Here is a 19,220-nt window from a genome sequence, read left to right on the forward strand (position 1 = left end):
AAAGGCACATTCATACCATCTTCTGTTCGCTTTTAACCTTGGAGCTTTGACCCACCTCCTATCCCTCAATTGTTTTGGTAAATCCCTCAAATACCTCCAAAAGTCCAAACAGTTGGACTGAATACAAAGCGTTCTGATTTTAAAAGAGAGTATATCAGGGTAGCTCGATCTCTCCAATTCCAGAAGAAAGCCACATTTCCCTACCAATTACAAAAAGGCAGCAACACCTCAGGCAGTAGCTTGCAAGCCGCATCTGGACAGATAGAAGATGATTTTGGAGATACCACATCATCTCCAAAACCATTTGTGAGCTCAACAGCCTGCTCAGTGACCCTCGCCAAAAGCAGTCTAGTAAAATATAGCCTGTATTACACCACAGATGTCCCAGTGAGAAAGTCCTACCAGTAAAGCATGCACCACTAATACTGGGCACATATATTTCAGTTTCCACAGAAGTTAAAGTGCAATTCTGATGTGCACAATTAAAAATTTTTCTGTCAGAGCAGTGTTAGAAATGTGTTTTGACATTTCACAAAAATAAAACAAAACCCACTCAGCTTGTGAAATAACTTCATGGGTTTACAAATAATTTTAGATAACTTGTTTTTATTGACAGATTTCAATAAATCCTAACACGTCAAGATGAACACAAAGCACACGGTTGGTGAACAGACTTCTAAGATGGTTCCCTAAATCTAGCCCAAGATAGGCAAGAGGGCCAGAAAAGCAGTAAGTATATAAAGATGTACAGAATTAATAGCTCACCTGCAACAGTTAAGCGGAAACTCTTTTCCTTTCTTACAAAGAAAGAAAATAACTGGCATCAGCTGTTGTAATTAAGCCTACTGCACCAGAAGAAAAAGCAAGCCACAGAAATAAGGCACTGCTTTCCTGGCAGTGATGTCAACTTTGTGGGCGTTTGCCTTTCTGAAAGTCAGATAGAAAGCCTTGCAGCGTTTCTTATTTAGTCCCATACTCAATACAGTTTGGGGTTTGCAATAAGGATGAGCAAAATCATCACTGATACCTGAATTGGTAAAATATTCACAACTACTTTGACAGACAGCATGCAGGAGTTTCCAGTGAGAAGTATTTTGGTTTTACTTTTTTTCCCCCCTTTGCTGGGGGAAGGGGGGTGCGGGGAGAAAAAGCTGAAAATAGTGACAAAAATCTTTACATAGTTTTTAATATAGGACTGCATTACATAAAGCTACAAAAAATTATCTAATCCATCTAATTACAGATAATTAATATTTTCTTTTTTGGGAGTGCTGGCACACATTACTGCAGTTTTCAAGAAGACATCAAAAATATCCTCATCTGAGAAAAACATGATAAACATAACTGGCAAGACATTTTAAGCAAACCTTCTTCAGACCAGTGTAGGAACACAGAGAAAAAAATATTTAGCTATCTACAATTCAATTAATCCTTATAACACATAGAAGGTATTTCTTTCTACACATAGAACCTTTAAAAATTGCAGCGATTTGACAGGCTGAAATTCTACTTAATCAAATAAAAGTACATCTTTTTAATGAAGCAGTTTCATGCAAACTACCTACAGAAATGAACTACATTTCACATTAAAATGGCAACTAGATTTTTAATCACTCCCTTTCCCTTCACTTTATTATCTGCTACTAATTTTTTCCCTCATCAAGTTCTAAATACTGTCTATGTAAATAATTTGAAGATTTAGCCTGCCTTTACCACTGTCAATTATAGAACTACCTTATATCTTGTCTCCTTTAAGCTCCCTCAGATCACCTTCAAGTCTTCAGCCTCATTTTCCCTTATCCATTATTAGGATTCCAGAATGGACACAGCACAGAAAGATCAAAATTTAACCCTTCAGTCCCACCAAATAAAAAATAGGTATAGCTCTTCTCTTCATAAACCTGTGACAAAAATACCTTGTTTTCAACTATTCTTAAGCCAAAAATACTTAGAAAAAAAAAATTATAAAACAAGTCTACCCAAGTATTCAAGTCAGCAAAAAATCCAAGAGATCTTGCGATTAACCTACAGATTCTGCTTGCCCACAAGCCAAACAGGGCTCAGACTCAGGAGCACATTTCCAACATTAGCTGGCCCATGGGAGTCATCTATATGCATCCTTTCAGCATACACCGTGGTCCAGATATTGGGATTAATTTGGTCGCCCATGAAAAAGGGCTATGCTTATTTGAATAACCTTGTATTTACCTGAAGAGTGCGGGCATGGATAATCACCATGGCATAGCTGACAGAGGGTAACCTATTCAAAGCCAGGTCTTCTGAACACCTGCAACACCTTCTAAAGCATTCCCATTTTAAACCTGCTATAGTTATTTGCACTGGATTTCAACAAGACTTAAATCTGGCAGCCTCTAACCAACTGAAGTATTTGCTTCATAACTGGCTTTCCCAAGCACTTATTTCTGTGTCACGTCATCTCTACCCCCAATGAACTAAAATGTCAAGAGCCAGGTCAATGTATAACGTTTTGTGTGGGATCCTTATTTTTCTACCACTTTAAAATTTTGAGAACTGAACAACTGGGTGCTCGGGGCCAGTGCTGAAAATCCTGGACAGAATTTAAAGTTATGATTTCCAAGGCTCCCTACAAATTACACTTCCATGATGTCCCCCAAAATTTTTATTTTTTTTTTTTTGGCTTGAACATACAAATTATCACGCAGGCATCTAATTACAGCATCCCCAGTAACACTGAGTGTAAGATATACATAGCAAGCAGCACCATATTTTAGCTGTTTCCAGATGGTACGCATGAATATTGTCATGTCATTACTCTCTAGCTGGGTTCAAGAAAGAAGATTCCTGGGTGTCTATGAATATATTGGGCAAGGCAAACGTTACCTCCTGTACACTAAAGGTTACAAGTACACTCTTCCAGACAAGCAGAAATATTTCATTATATTTCAAGAGATTAACAAATCATAACACCTTCTATAGCACTTTTATAAATGCAATGGACAAAAGCATTTAATACAAATGAATATAGTCTTACAAGATATTAACTGTAAAACACACATTTAGAAGGTCACCTGTTAAAAAGACAGGCCAAGAACATTTGATCTTTATGTTCCCAAAAGCACTATTAAATGTGTGTTTTTATTCAAAGGCTAACCATCTCCTTTCTCTCTACTTAAAGTCTTCTAGTGTTTTAATAAAAATGCAGCATTCCACTTCAAAACCTATTTTGGAGTCCCCATATTTTTGTACTAGGAAGCCTTCCACGGTAATTTACATTGATTATTTTGGCATTTAAAGTAAAGGTACTACTCATAGCCAGCTCAAAGCTTTTAAAAACCTCTTAATGTTCTACTGAACTACCAGTTGGCTCAAGTATCTATGGATTCTGCATACATTTCTGTTTGGTGAAAAACAAATCCATGCACACAAAATCCCCAGCATACTAGACACCCTGTGAAGAAATAATAAATTGAGATACTATGTTAAATAGAAACATAGGGGCTTGGGGGTATTTTTGTTTTTTATCACGACCTTGGCTAACGCTAGTTCCAACATTATCAGTGGGGAGAAAAAAAACATTTTGAATGGAATATGTATTCTTTTCATTTTGAGTGCGCACTTCGAGCAATCGGGAGACTCCCTTAAAAAAATTTCCACTTTATCTTCAATCACATGCTTAAGAAACATTTCATTAACACAAGCTAGTTGCTTTCAAGGTTATAAAATTTTTTTCCCCAGCATAGCCAGTAAAATACTGTAAAAAAAAAAAAATAAATCCAAAATACTGGCATGAATGTAGGCATTAGAGACTCCAAAGACGACTCACCTAAGCATAGTTCAACCACTTGAACACATGATTTCTCATTGCAACTTGCTAGTAACAAACTAGCGCTAAATGCAATTCTTGAAACAATACGGTATGCCATATGGCTAAAACTGGATATTAAAATTGAGAATATCAATTACCAATCCACTAATGCCGAGAGCCAAAATCCATGGACAGTAAGAATTTAATCCAATTCACTGACTAAAACATGAGCTGAGCCCGACAGCCAGAAGACAAATCTACTGCTGGCTTCACAGAAAGCAAGCAACTACCATTTTTTCTTGCAATAAACTACAAAACTAGCTAAATGTAACACTTCCTTAACATTCCTCACTACAGCAGTAGGCATCACAAGAATCTGCAAAGGCAACACAAGTTTCATGTGAACTGGCATCTTATTTCACACTGATTGAGAAATCATAACTAAGTAACTATTTAAGAAGAAACAGTTATAGTTGTTTTCCACATGACCAAATGGAAGCCTCCAAAGCACCAGGAAGTCATTACGCACTGCCCCCGACAACATCTTGCTTCATTTCAGGAAAAGGCATCCTACAAACACAAAAGATACATATTTCTACTATAATTAAAGGATCCTGTAACTGTATTAATTGAAGGATTTTCTTATTCTAAGTATATTATTTTAATTATTCTAGTTTTATTTTTTTTTAATAGCTGTAGAGTGTTTATTCCTGGATGATATTAAGAATAGTGCTACACAAAATTCTACACACTTCCTAATTATACAAAACTTTATTGGTTACTTACACAAGAGGATTTCTCACTAATCTTAATACAACATTTTCAGATTTCCATGAGGTATGAAAGTGATGGAAAAACTGTTCTGCTAGTATTGACTGTGGAATTCTAACTTTACATGTTGTCAAAGATTTCATGGTAGGATGCTTACTACGTACTGACCTAGCAGCTGCAAGGACTAAACAAGGATAAATGCAATTTATCTTCCCCAATACAGAATCCCACTTCACCCTACTGCTTTCTGATCATGCACTGAAAGGCCAAAGTATTAGTACCAAAAAACCTGCAAAACTAGTTTCAAGTTCAACAGCACATTAAAAGCACTATCAAATGGAACTAACAGTTTATTGGACAAGTATTCTTGATTTTAAAAAATTCGTCTTGACATACTAGGGGAGTAAAATGCGTTCTGCTAATTTCAGAGGTGGAGGGGGTTGCCTTAAAAAAAAAAAAAAAAGCAACACCAAAAACCCCACCACAAGCCTTAACTGCAAATTAGCTCTTCTGCTTCCTAGCTTCCTTCTGTATGAACTACAGCTGGGCTATTACAATAAACTAACAAACAACTGATTATACATTAAGTCATAGATAAACAGTACTAAAAAGGTTGATATTACCAAAAGGTTTGGAGGTCATTTGAATACAGGAGACATAACAAGCATTTCTTATTTTTCTTGCTGGGTACTGTATCATTTTAAGCCTGATTCAGTATATCAAATATTAACCAAGCTATTTTATTTAGGCTACCAAAGTTAAGCAGCTTGGCACTATAGTGACATATCATAAAAGTTACAAACTGAAAGTCCATTTTACTTAAAAGATATAAAAACCACACAAAAAAGGCTTTAGAAATTTGTAATGTCGTTTTAAACTACAACACTTCACAGACACAGAACTGGTCTGAATATCCCCAAACTCTTTCTTATTCTTTCCCATAAAAAGAACGGTCACCTAGAGTAAGACAATAATTCCGGGTCAAACGCAGTTTTAAAAGCCTCCCCAAATTGTTAGCATTCTGAAGGGGATGGGAGACTCTGTTGTATTACAGAAAGCTAACTGTCTGCACGGGGGCTGGAGATTACCTGGCCAGCAGAGAACCAGCAACAGTACACAGCCCCAGCAGAGTCTTTGTATACCCGTGCTCTAGGTTTAAAACACTGGATTTTAGCAACAGGCTTAATAAAAACCAAGAACATTTTGATGGTATCAAGCAGGGACTGCAAGGTAAAAAAGAAAATCGTGTCAGCCCTTTATCCTGTAAGAGCCTATGTGAACGTTTCAATAGAACTATTTACTCCTCCCACCTAGTTCCTATCTGGAGAAGCTCACAAAAATTAAGAAAAAAAAAAAACCCACAGATTTCTTGCAACAATCTTCCAAATGCTCCTCCTCCCCCCCCCCCCCCAAAAAAAAAAGAAAGCCAAGAGAACGAGAAAGTAAAATCTAAAACACAATTACGAAATAAGATCTAGTTTGGCAAAGCTGTGGTGAGGAGGAGTTGAAAAATGAGAGCTGCCTTGCTGCAAACGCCATCTTGTTGCAGCTATTGGGCCCAGGCACAGAAAGATCCATTCATTCACAGCAAAAAGAAAATCAAACACACACCCTGGCTAATCTGCAGCCACCAAAACAACTACACTATTATCACCCCCTTCTCTTTCTCCTCTCCTAAAGCACACAAGGGGAAAAAAAATTAACTCCGATATATTACATTAAGATCTAAATTTGTTCTAAATGTATCATCTTCGTTTGCTCACATGTATTTCACATACACACCGACAACATTTTGTCTCGATTCACATCCTTGTGTTTAACAGATCAACTTAAAATGCGGGGTAAATCTCTCACGATTAGGTGTGGATATTTTACAGCAGCAAAATGTTTAAATTTTCAGTCTTAAACCACCTCTCCAAGTTGAGCCAACTATTCTCAAAAGCTGTTTCAATAATCACTTAAGCCTTACGTTTTCAGTCCTTTCCTCCTATTTTCTACTGTGGAGACAATACATAATAACGTGGCAGTCGGCATCCTAGAAAGGATGCCTTATTTAAAATAACGAATCCCAGCCATGACTTTGTTGGAGAATAATGAAATATCGCATTCGTTAAAATTTCAGTTCGTCTTCAGGAATGATAAATTGACATCTTACAACAACCTCTTCATCATTCTGATTTTCTTCTGGACAAGACTGTATTTTTTTTTTAATAAAATGTCTCGTCTCTTTCATATTTACATACAAGACTTTACATTTCTTCCTTTCCTACAAAGCTGTAGAATTAAAAATCCTACACCTCAAATATCCCTTGTATGGATAAAAAAAAAAAAAATAATAAAATGCTGAAACCCTTTCAATAATAAGCTGGGAATTGAAATAATATTTTTAACAACATTTCCGAGGAGAAAACTCCATTTTTCTATTGTAGCAAACACCCTCCATGATCTTCGTTATTGCTGCTACGGGCACACAAAAATATGCAGCACCGTAATACAAGGGGGAACAACAAATATGCGTCTAAATCCATCCTCGGTTCTGATTTTAAAGCGAACAAAACCTTCCCTGCCCCTCCCTCCCCCAGTACACACAGCATGAACCCCATCTGCGAGCCCTTGGCTGGACTGGGGGCTGCTGGAAGCAGTCTTACCCTGTTTGTCTCACCCCCGTCTCCTCTTAATCAGTTTTCCACCATTACAGCAGCCACACCATAGCTTTTTCTTGAATCTCTCTCCAAATATTCCCTCTGCCGGCTGGATCGGTCGGGGAACTCGCCTTCTGTATCTTAACGCGTACAAGAAAACACCCCAAACCGTCTAACAGAGACCACTACAGCGTAATTATAATTAAAAATGGAACCCCGCAAGATCCAAGGTCTCCTCCCTTTTTCGCCTTAAAGCCTTCAAGAGAGAATCAGTCCCACCCCCACCTTTTTCTCCTCCTCCTCCTCCCCCAGCTACAAACACACTTCTTTTTTAGGGGAAGCTGGAGCAGAGAGGAGGTGGGGAAGCGCGGGGGAGGGGGGCTATTTCCAACCCCGCCATGCCAAGAGATGGACAAACCATGAGCCGCCCTTCTCTCCTGAAGAACGGGTGGGCGAGGAGGAGGAGGGCACCGGGGGGAGAGGAGCCCAACCCGGTGCCCAGGCGACGGGAGAACCGAGGGAGCGGCGGAAGGGGAGGCCGAAGGGAAAGGAGAAGTGCAGCGGCGAGGAGGAGGAGGAAGAGCGGGGGAGGGGAAGCGGGGACGGGCGCAGCCGAAGAAGGAACCGGGGGATGGCGGGGGGGGGGGAGACGGGGCCGCCGGCGGGAAGATGGCCTCAGGGTGGGGCCGGGACGGGGGCCCGGCGAGCCGGGGAGGCGGCGAGGCTTTTGTGCGGACCCCCCCACCACCACCCTCTTCTCTCCCCTCAGACGGTTACCTGCCCTTCCGGCCGCTGCTCATTAACCGGGCCGGTACCTCCGTCGCCCGCGGCTCCTGCCCGCGTCCCGCCGGCCTGGGGAGGGGAAGGGGGGCGGAGGAGGAGGCGGAGGAGGAGGAGGAGGGGAGCCGCCCGCGCTCTGCCCGGCTGGTCCCGGGGAGGCAGCAGCAGCAGCGGCGGTGGCGGCCGGGGGAGCCGAGTCGGAAGGAGGGAGCCGCGGGGGAGGGGGGTGTCGCTGGGTCTCGACTCCTCCTCGCACGCCGGGTGCCCGCTCAGCTCCCCGCAGCCATCGGGAAGCGAGAGCCTGGGCGCGGTTAACCTTCCCCCCCCGCCTCCTCCTCCTCCTCCTCCCCTTCCCTTCCCGCCCGTGCTGCCCGGTCGGGAAACCCCGGCTCGGCTCGGCTCCCCGCCCCGCCGCCGGCACCGCCCCGCCGCCGCCAGAGGCAGGCCCCGCCGCGCCGCAGGCCTCGCTGCCTCGACGGGGGAGCCGGCGGCAGGGCCGCGGCCGGCCTGTGCGCGCTCACGGGCGGGCAACGCCCTTCCAGTCAGGCCGTCTGGCGGGAAGAGGGGGCGCGCGGGGCCGCCCGCCCGCCCGTGGCGGCTGGCTCGGCCCCGCTCCTCAACGCCCTTTCAGTCAGTCAGGCCGTCTGGCGGGAAGGGGGACGCGCAGGGCCGGCCGGCCGCCTGCCGCCGCCCGCCCATGGCGGCTGGCTCGGCCCCGCTCCCCGGCGCTTCCTCCCCGAGCGCGAACAAAGGCCGCGACCGGGAGTCGGGGGGAGAGGTTTGTTTCGCTTCTGCCCCGCCGCGCCCAGTCCGCAAACGCGCCTTTAAAAGACTGTCGTGAACAAAAGAAAAAGCAGAACCCCAGAAACGGCGTTATTTGAGTCGAGAATCTCCCAGAGAGAGCAGGGCTCGGAGGAGAAGCAGCAGATACCCCTTCACCCATGTTGAATGTAAAACTCCGGGCTGCTGAGCACAAGGGTGAGGGCCAGAGATCCTAAATAACCGAGTGAGGTGAGGGCCAGAGGTCTTAAAACTCCACTCACAAGCAATAAATACCTTTGTATTACCATCTTTCCCTCAGGAACTTGATGAGTGACAATTCATTAGGCTTACAACTTGTTTTTTCTAACATCACTTATAAGGCCTGGGCAAAGTTTCCAGAGCTGCCTTCTCATGTTCTTCTCAGGGGATAAGCATCCATCTCTGCTCTGGAAACATTGCAGAAAAGAGCAAGTCAAACAAAAAATAAGGCAGAGTAAAGAAGAAAAAATGTGCAATTTTTATTTTACAGACTGGGCCTCACATAAGCCAGGCAGGACAGATGTTACCAAGATGGAATCATTCCACACCAGCGCTCACATACTAAAACATTATTATTTAAAAATTGAAAGTAAGTATACATACAGTATTGCATCACTTTTTCTCCTATCAACAGGTCTAAATCTGGGGCTTTTTCCCCTATTTGTTTATACTTGGTTAAGAGGTGAGACTACCTTACTACCCAAGTAGGTTTACAATGAAAAGTAAAAAAATCCCACAGCACTATAGCGAATTTTGAATTAAAAACCTCTCCAGGAAGAATATGTTGTAACAAATTAAAAAAAAAAAGTTAAGAAGATCAATAATTTTTCTGCAAACTCATCCCCTAGTAGTTGCTTGCTTCTCCAGAATTTAAAACAAACTGTTACTTGCTTTCTGGGAAGGTGGGCGTGGTTACCTGTAATTAGTAAGGGAAAGAATAGGTTTGCTAATTAAACTGCAGGAAAATGGGTTGGCTATTATTCAGGTTGTCTGTTATGAATACCTATTAGATCCTGGTGTGGTTAAGCCTTTGTTTTATAATAATCAAATGTTGTTTTTAAATAACACGTATGCTGCGTTAAAGCTTTAATTCTTCACCCTGGGATTTACAAATAATGAAATAAGAAAATTACTGAAATTAAAATAAAGGATTCTTCAATTACAGTCTCAAATTGCTTATATTCTGTTCAGTAACCATGAGGAAAAAATTTCTCTTCCACCCCTGAAAGAAATAGGCCCGCATGTGCATCGTGGACAGGAATTACCCCGTTAAAATCTGTAGAACCACGTGTTTGCAGATTGAGGATGTTCTTTAGATTGGGGCTAGAGAGTCACCTGGCATTCCTGTGTGCAAAATACTGATTAAATGTTAAGTGCTTAAAAAACACCACAAGTTTATTAGGTGTTTGCAAAGTTTTCTAGAGATTTCAAAAGCAGTTACACACGTTACTGCAATATTTTAGTCTCAGGGAGATTTGTAGTAGGCAAGTTGCATGATTTTTAAATTTTTTTTTTGTTAGATATTGCTTTTATGCATAGCAGAGATTAATAAGATCTTTTGGGGGTACACCACAATTTGTGTGGAAAGGAATGACCACTTACTACATCAGAGGGGAAAAAAAGTATGTTACATAAAGGATTAAAGAAAAAAAGAAAAAGTCTTGTTTTGTTATGGAAAATTCGTAAGTCTTACAAGATTTTGTGGAAAATGTTCAGCTAACACTGGCTCATATAGAAGAAATCTGTGTAATGAACAAAAATAACATTCTGAGGTTCATAACAAATAGTAAATCATGTTGTGTCTCTTCGAGAGAGTAGTGGCATTGAGATTTTGTTATTGGACTAGAAGAATTGCTGTATGAATTCACTGTATCATAATAAACTAATGCATGCTTTTTTCCCATTGCATGTGCCTTATCGTACATACACCTACTACTTTTCTTCCTTTTCATTCTCTTATGTCCTTTTAGTAGTGGGACAGTTATAGTACCTAAATGTGTTGTTGGGGTTTTTTTTAATAAAATACACACTCAGATCTTATCCTTTCCCAGGAATCTCTTTTTTTTTTTTTTTTTTTTCCTTCTAATTTTTATTCATTCTGTTTTATGAGAGCTAAAGGGTATTTCTGTCCACAGGTCTGTGCTCTGCCACCTCTCTGAATCCATGGAATTCAGGTAAGGAAACTGAACCAGCCAAATGTGTTTATACGTGCTGAGTATAACCACATATACACATAACTAATTTTTCACCACACCTATTCTTTTGTAAAAATACAACTATTGCAGTAATTCCTGTTTCTGATCCAGTGACTTGATTACATCTTATTTTCCAGTGAAAAATTTGATTGATATATAGTTATACGACTGGTATGAAGAGGGATTATGAAGATTGGAAACAGTTGTTTACAGGGTGGAGGGTTGTTTCAGGTGGGGTGGGTGGGGTTTTTTTTCTTTTGTTCTATAAATCTCACTGGACAAATCAGTTTTGCTGCACTTTAAAGTCTTTCAGAAGAATCATACGTTACTGTGTGCAACACAGTGTTTATTTCTGATGTCTTCATGTAGTCCTGTGCTGGAAGCTGCTGTATATGCATTATCTTTATTATTTAAGTTTCTTTTTCATTTTTTGATCTTCAATTTTTGTATGCGTATACAGATAGATACAGAAATTGTCCTAGGTTGTAGTATTCATTGGAAGACTGTGCAAATCGCCAGAAATAAGTGGACTTATTTGATGCATGAGTTTATCTGTTTCTATATATTACAAAAATATTGTTCGTAACTGCAAATTTAGCTGAAAATATCTGCCAATACCTGAAGATCTAATATACATAATTAAAAAACCCAAGTCTTTATGTTTTTCTTTAGTCCACTTTGAAGTAGCTAGTACAGTCAAAGCAAATTAAAATACCTAAAATGGATGGGAAATGTAACTCACAATTTCACAAAATAGTGAAACTTCTCAAACCTGAGTCTTCCATGTATGCTAGGACTAGATCAGCTGAAGGAAAAATAGAAGTCTTTCTCCTGAAGCTTGGTTTAGATCTAAAGAAAACCTCTTCTGTAAGCAGGTTGCTCCATAGTTCTCAGTTGCAAAATTTCTTGCCCCTTTTTCTCAATCAGCTGATATTAACCCCTTCATAGAGAACGTACTGAATTAAATGAATCTCTAGGCAGTTTCACTAGTTTGTGCGTTTCCTTCAGCTGTTTCGCACATGATGACAAAACTAGCCCGAATCTGTCATACCTGGTATGCTACTAGAACACCTGTTTTTGCAGGCTGCTCTGCCATTCAAAACCTGTGTGTTACAGCACTACTATGGCACGCTGGTGGTGAGGCTGTGAAAAATCAGTGTTTCAAGCCTCTTGTGGGACACAAAGGAATTAGTTGTCAAAATGAAAAATGGCTGTCTCACTATTACTGTGAAACTTCCAAATGGAGAACAGTTATGCCACACATAGTTTCATACTTTTACCAACTCCTGGTTAACAGGACATCTGCTTAAACAAAGCCAATGATTGCATACACATCAAAAGTTCCTTTCTACCTTTCAGTCTCCAGGCTCTGCTTTCACTCTTACATGAGTGTGACTGCCATCAACAGGTAAAAGTGAGGCCTATTGAGAGGCTTTAAAAATATTTGTGAAATGCAGACTTAGGAATGTCGACAACCAAAATGCCATTTTTCTTCCCTCATCTGCAGAGGTCTTGCACTGCATGAGAGAGGGAGTACTTCCAGGGAGTGGAAGTCCTGGAATGTTTCCTACATACTGGTCTTCTCACTTATGTGCCATGGTCATCAGATCTGTAAACCTTTGTCTTGCATCTACAGGATACCATACAATGGCACTCAGTAGCTCAGGTAGCCACAAGTGTCCTATTCAGACATGTCCTCCTATTCAGAGGGAATTCAATTCAATGTGAATTGTGTAGACTGGACAGGTTATGTTAAAGAACTGCTGCAGGAATCCTGACTACACTGTCTGCCAGCTGTATAGCTGTATCTTTAATAGTAAGGCAATTAGGAATACAGAGCTGGAGAGTACAGTTGAATTTTTGAGTCCAGTAGCTCATATGACAAATAACCATGCCAAATGATATCCTTTGAAACCTGTGGAAACTTCACCTTAGAATTAGTTTGCTTGGTTTTTTTCCTCTGCTAATCCACTTGTAAGGTGAGTTGCCTCTCAAAGCCTTATTGCATTGTTTAGAAACGACAAAATGTACTCATTTAATGACGCCATAATACATACAGCAGTACTTTTGGAGGCATCCGTATTGGATCTGTATCTGTGTAATAGTTAAAAAGGCAACTGCTGCTTTTCTTAGGCTGCAGGAGTAGGAAGCCTTGTTCAAAAGCAAAAAAGATAGAACAGATATGGCATATTCGTAAGAGAAGGTGTTCTTGTTCAACAAGAGCAGCAAGGATGTAACTTGGTCCCCAATGAGTTAACGAGTACAGGTTTTATTTACAAGTGAAATTGCCATTGCGCATTGTTTAGAATTATACTGTATTCATGTTTTATTGAATGTTTTGTCAGTATTTTTGCCATTTCTTAGAAAGTAATTAATTTTTGCATACAAATAGCATTGTTACTGCATTGTTATAATCAAAATTTACATATTGTTATCCGAGTAAATATACTGCATAATTCTTAGGATAACTCAAGATGCTCCTGGACTCTGAAAAAATAACTGTGAAACAGGTATAAATTATGCTTTCTAAAGAAAGTGTGAGAATCAGTACTTCTCAAAGTTACATAGCTCCTCAGATGGTATAAAAATACTACAGAATTAATAAATAATTATGTTTTGCCTACTTCTCTATTTGTGACTTCCCAGGTGAGTGTTTCTAATGGACTTACCCAAAATAATAACTCAAAGGATCACCTCATATTCCAGAATCACACCTGCACCATTTCCCATTCCAGAATATTTGGTCTGCCTTTGTGTCCTTTGATTTCTATAGTGTGCGTTCTATTAAAACTGCAGAGATTCATAGAGACATTCACGTGATTTTGATCTTGTTTGAAGTTCTCACTGCATTTGGTCCCAAAAGCAACACAGAACCCTTGTTTCTCCTGTATTTCCAACGAAATTAAATTAAGCTCATACAATATTTCAATTTCGGATATGCTTCAGTCCTAAGTCTATTCAGAGGATCAGGAGCTCTATTATTGTTATTATTTTATATTTAAAAAAACTGATTCAGAACTGTTCCAACCTTCTGTTATTTTCCAGTTCTTTAACAATTGAATGAAAATCATGGCTGCTATTTTCTGAGCAAGGACCAGGTAGCAGAGTATCAAGATTGTTCATTAAATAAAATAAATAAATAAAAGCATACTGAATAGAAATACTCAGGCAGAGGGAAAAAGTAGGAGTAACTCAGTCTCCTTAGTTACATTCTGCATTCTCATAGTTTCTTTCAGTTTGCCTATTACTATGGAACAAAAGAGTTATTTTAAACGAATTCTGAGAACAAAGCATAAGAATAGCAAAACTGTTTTAGTTTGAAGAGAATATAATTGACCAGATTTTAAGGTAGGGGGAACTAGTTTTGAGTTTTCATGCCATTTAGGACAAAAAGGCAGGAAAATCCATATACCTGAGTTTCTTAACTAATATAGTCTTGGAAGATGATATTGAACCAAGCTTTCCTGTAGATTTCATTCTACTGTATCAATGCACATATATATTACTGTGAATGTAATAAGCATATCTATTACACAGCTGTCTTTGTATATCATTCTTGACAGAGGCAGAATAAGCTATGTGGGGACAGTATATGCTGGTCTACATACGTCCTAAAGGGCATTATATGTAGCGTTGTTTCCTCATAAGTTCTGGCTGAGGTACTTCTGTTTCCAGGGGAAAAACCTTGTTCCTATTGCCTTGTGATCCATTTAAAAATCAATGGCATAAGCATCTCTGACTTCAACAATCATAAAAATTTATTGCCTAGTTCCTGAGTGCGATTGTTATGTTTAGCACACCTCGAAGCATTTTCCAAAACCAAAAAATATCACTACTATTGTCTTAGGCAAAGGAAACTGATGCATAACAATGTGAAATTATTTAGCCACTACCACCCAGCAGTTTATAGAAAGAAGTGAGATGAAGTGTTAGGGTTCCGGTTCCTTGAGCCTGGATCTAGTATTCCTTGCGCTCAGTGCCATGATTTTATACTGTGATACAATCTTATAGCGTGATACAAATATGTGATTTTGTAATCCATGTTTATACTTGTTCAACAAAATAACAGAACTTCTCTGCTGGGAGTGAGCTCGGTTCTGAATTTTTCTATAGGTTCATCTTCCAACCTTGAAGCATATATAGGTGTCTTAAGGTTGATCCAAGCCTGTTTGTACAGTTAACCAATTTCTTTGATTTATACGAATCCATTTTGAGAGAGCCAGAAGAATAGTGTTTTGGTGCCTTTTTCCTACAATCAGAATTGTATCAGAGCTCTTTTCTATGTGCTGGAGATTGTACAAGGTCTTGTTCTGTTTTTCCTTCATATTCAAGTGTGTGGTTTTTTTGCTGCACCTTTAAACTTGGCAAGCCATAGCTCAGCTTTTAAAAGTCCTTTTTTGCTCCTGGCAAAGGGGCTGCCCTACCTGGGCCAATGGATATTTTTCCAACCTGATGAAATCCCTTAGTGGCATGGAACAGACATAGCTGGCTTTGCAGTGGCTTGAATGACAGCAAACATTGCTAGGAACAGGGGAGAATATAAAATAGGGCATGAACATCTTTTTCAAAATCTCATATCCTGTACTGAGGGATATGGTCTGAGGGACTGAGGTCGTTCAGAGCTGAGGTGGAACTGGAGGAGTAAGTGTACAGATATTTAAAGGCAAGTAAATGGAAGTATGTTTTCCTGTATGGAGACCTATCCTGCAGCTATAATAACAATAAAGGGCATTGTTATAATAATCTTGGAGATCAGATTCTACACTGTGCGTGTGTACACATACATATAGACAGACACCTGTGCACACAACTAACTGCATACCTGTAGGTCTTCCTTTAAGTCAGTAATCTTCTAAGTAACATTTCAGTTGCATGAATGCCCATTAAGCAGTTTGAATAAAAACTTAACGCCTAATATTTCCCCATTTAAAGGGACTTTCCTCAAGGGGATTATTGTCTTATTGAGCAACTAACAGAAGAAAACAACTGATACCTTGGAGATGCTAAGGACTTAGAATCAATCATCATCTATAACGCGCAAAACTGTCAACTGAATTCAGCCCAACCACTCTGTTCTTGCAGTGGAAGAGAACTCAGCAAAGAACAAAAAAACTCATGGTGATCTTATTATTTCAGAAGCAACTCCAGAAAAATAAGTGTGAATCTTGTATAAGGGGTATAGGGGTTATTTGTAGATGGTATGACAATATAGCCTGTTGTTTAAGTGGCCCTAAGAGCTTTAGGGACTGAAGATAGAAAGTGGTTAAATGACACGGTTGGGCATGAAGTTGTGAGAGAAGCAATAAGGATCACCAGGCATCAGGTCCCATGGTGCGTACGTCAGTATGCATACTCCCTGCTGTGCTGGTCTTGGTCAGGAGAGCACTGCATGGAAATCTAGAAGAGAAAATTGGTTCTAATGATACATTAAACCACAACCTGGGCAGGCTACATGATACAGTGATTCCGAGAAAGACCTGCATATTGCATTTCCTTACTCACCGGAGCAGAAGGAATTAGTATAAGAAATTCATGAAGATCATGGGAGGAGCAGAAGGGAGGAAATTTCTTTACAGAATTGAGTTGCAAAAACCCAAGATAACAGAATCAAAGTGCGAGCATTCAGGACCCCTATCTACCTTGCTGTTCAGTTGCTGCTAAGAGTGAAAGAACTTGCAGCAAAGGTCTACACTTCTTACATCTCTAAAAATTCATGTCCTTTGAACAAGAAGGTGGGGTGAGTCTTATAATTTACAAAAAGAGAACTTTTTTGTGACCTCTGGGATTCTGTTACGGTAAACATCCCAACTCTCAAACCACTTGGCAGCAAAGATCCCGATTCTGCAAAACCTTTTCTTGTGAGCACCTGCTAGAAAAAAAATGTGCTTGTAACATTCATGTTTCCAAGCAACAAAACAAAACATACATAAAGTGAAACATCTCTCAAGCCACTGCCCAAGGGAACTGACAGAGACAGTTGCCTAGTTAATAGAGGATGATTTTCAGAGGCTGAGCAGTACTCTTTCAAGAGTTCAGAAGAGATTTTAAGTTACATGGACACATGATATGCAGGAGTTTCACCCCAGTCTTAACAGCCAGAATTTCACTGTGCATGCTGGAATGCTTAAGCTGGTTATAAAAAAAAATCCAAGAGCAAATACTGTCACAAACGGAGAGGTGAGCATACACTCCAGCCTTACTTCCCATGAGCTGCGCAACTTCAATTACTCAGCACTGGATAAAAAGTAATATGCACAGTTTCTCATAAATTCAAAAATTTATAAAGCAGTAACATAAGTTTCTGATTTCATTCCACCTTTTACCCAATATCCACAAACTGGCTTGATACAAAATTCGGTGTTGAAATCCATAAAATGTACTTTTGTTTTTTAGGACTGGCTTGTATTTGTTAGGGAAATAGCTGCCATTGATAACACTGGAAATAAGACGTGGGCTGTATTGTTTTTATATATGCTATAGGCCTCTCCATACTCTGCATTTCAAATACTGTATCTTGGCATCTCCTTGGTGCTAACTATTGTTTATGAATGTTGTCATTTACTTTAAAGGAGACCTAACTTCAGTTTTCTTCTTATCTGTGCTTTCACTAGCTTTATAACTCTTCGACTTCCTCCAAGGGTGTCAATACACGGTTTGCTATCTTAGTCGGTTGTCTTGTTTAAAGAAAAATCCATTTACAGTTTATCCTGCCTGCAGAACAATCTTGTTGATAGTTCCCCCACATAGCAGAAAAGAAATGGGTTATGGCTGCTTCAAGAAGATGGGTTTAAAATTCCAGAGTCAGACTCTATAATATTTTGAGTTTTATTCTTGGCTTAGCTGTGGAGGCTGATTTTGAATGAATTATTTAGCTCCTCTGCTTTATATGTGACAATGGAGAATGGACATAGAAATACACAATGGTATTGCAAAACTTAATCCAGTAACGCTTTCAAAGTACTTCGAGATTCTTGGATTGGAAGAGATGAAGAAATGGTAACTATTGTTGCTGCTGTTACTGAATTCTGTTTCTCAGCTCTGGAAATAGGATTCAAAATTAATTGGCAGGGACATGGGATGAGAAAAGTTACAGTCCTCCTTCTGTATTTTGCGAGACTTTCATGTGGAAATATCTGTGTGTGTCTGAGCCAGTAAGAAGTTTCTCTCTTGGGAAGAATTAATGTTTCAGTAAATAAACAGCAAGCGAAACTGAGTTTTTATACAAAGACAATTACACGTAATGGAAAAAAAATAAGCCCCTCCACATGTATATTTTTGCTTAGTCAAGCCAAAATATTTATTGAAGAAATAATTTTGATGGGAAATATTTTGATAAATCTTAAAACACAAACAGATTTAGACTAAGAAGTTCTAAAGGGTCAAGGAACACATTCAAAAAATAGATAGTCTAAGTAACATAAACCGCCCACTTTCCCCAATGGTAACAGCACCATTGAAACAATGGTTCCATGAACACAAAGCTAGGAGGACCACCGTGTTCTCCAAAAACCTTTAACTTTTAATGAACTAAACAAACTAGTTTCAGAACTGATAATAAATTCTATTCGTAGGTGATTATTGTGTGTTGAGTTTTGATGCTTGATTAAAGACATTTTTACTTGAGAACTGTAACAGCTGGAAACCAGGTTTTATATTATACTGTGAGCAACACGCTGACCAATTTCTTACCTACAAAAGCTCAGCAACAGAGCTATAATATTGCCTATATGTGTTTAAACTGAGTTATGCTGTTATATTACTGATGTGTACTATGCTAATCCAATAAAACATAAAGACCATTGTATCTTTTGTGACTTCTACCACACTGGTCCCAGTAGGGATGTGCATTGGTAACATAAACAGCAACAGAACAATCTAGAGAATTGTTGATGAGTCCTATTTTGAGGTTATGGATCCTAGCCTGCAGTTAAAATTCCACACTAACTTCAGTGGTTCCTGAAAGCTTTAGAACATCCTAGAAAAGAGTTAGCATTATGAAAGACTGACATACCAAAACGTTCCTCAGCACGTAATTAAAAAATAACAAAAAAATGGTGCTAATTTCAAATAAGTGCAGTATTTTGAACAGCTTAGATTACTGGATAGTACTTTAAAGAATAGTCTGGTTTCCTTGGAATTTAATATTTTTAAAAAGGAATCAAATTATTTCATTTCTCTGTGTTCCTACCTTTTATTTAATTTTTCAGTTCTATGGATTATGGGCTACCGTCATAATGCACCTAC

The 19,220-nt window shown here is 39.5% G+C and overlaps 1 protein-coding gene and 1 long non-coding RNA gene across 19 annotated transcripts in view; one reads left to right on the plus strand and one right to left on the minus strand.

The window, feature by feature from the left end:
• GNB1 (G protein subunit beta 1) overlaps positions 1–8,346 on the minus strand; it is a 44,560-nt gene extending 36,214 nt beyond the window's left edge. For 2 of the 17 annotated variants that reach the window (XM_074560257.1, XM_074560252.1), the window contains exon 1: positions 7,978–8,322. The gene's annotated coding sequence lies outside the window, so the exon portion shown is untranslated. Of the gene's footprint in view, positions 1–7,206; positions 7,747–7,977 lie in introns of those variants that run through there. The other 15 variants (XM_074609653.1, XM_074560263.1, XM_074560262.1 and 12 more) reach the window with 13 other exon arrangements.
• On the plus strand, positions 7,524–18,779 carry LOC141732014 (uncharacterized). Of its 2 annotated transcripts, none has more exons than XR_012583931.1 (4): positions 7,524–7,557; positions 9,272–9,370; positions 10,917–10,955; positions 15,909–18,779. It is a non-coding gene; the product is annotated as an uncharacterized LOC141732014 (long non-coding RNA). The 2 variants fall into 2 exon arrangements; XR_012583930.1 differs by having other exon boundaries at positions 7,534–7,648.
• The last annotated feature ends 441 nt before the right edge of the window (positions 18,780–19,220 follow it).

This window comes from Larus michahellis, chromosome 16 (assembly GCF_964199755.1).
Source record: "Larus michahellis chromosome 16, bLarMic1.1, whole genome shotgun sequence".
NCBI classification, from domain to species: domain Eukaryota; kingdom Metazoa; phylum Chordata; class Aves; order Charadriiformes; family Laridae; genus Larus; species Larus michahellis.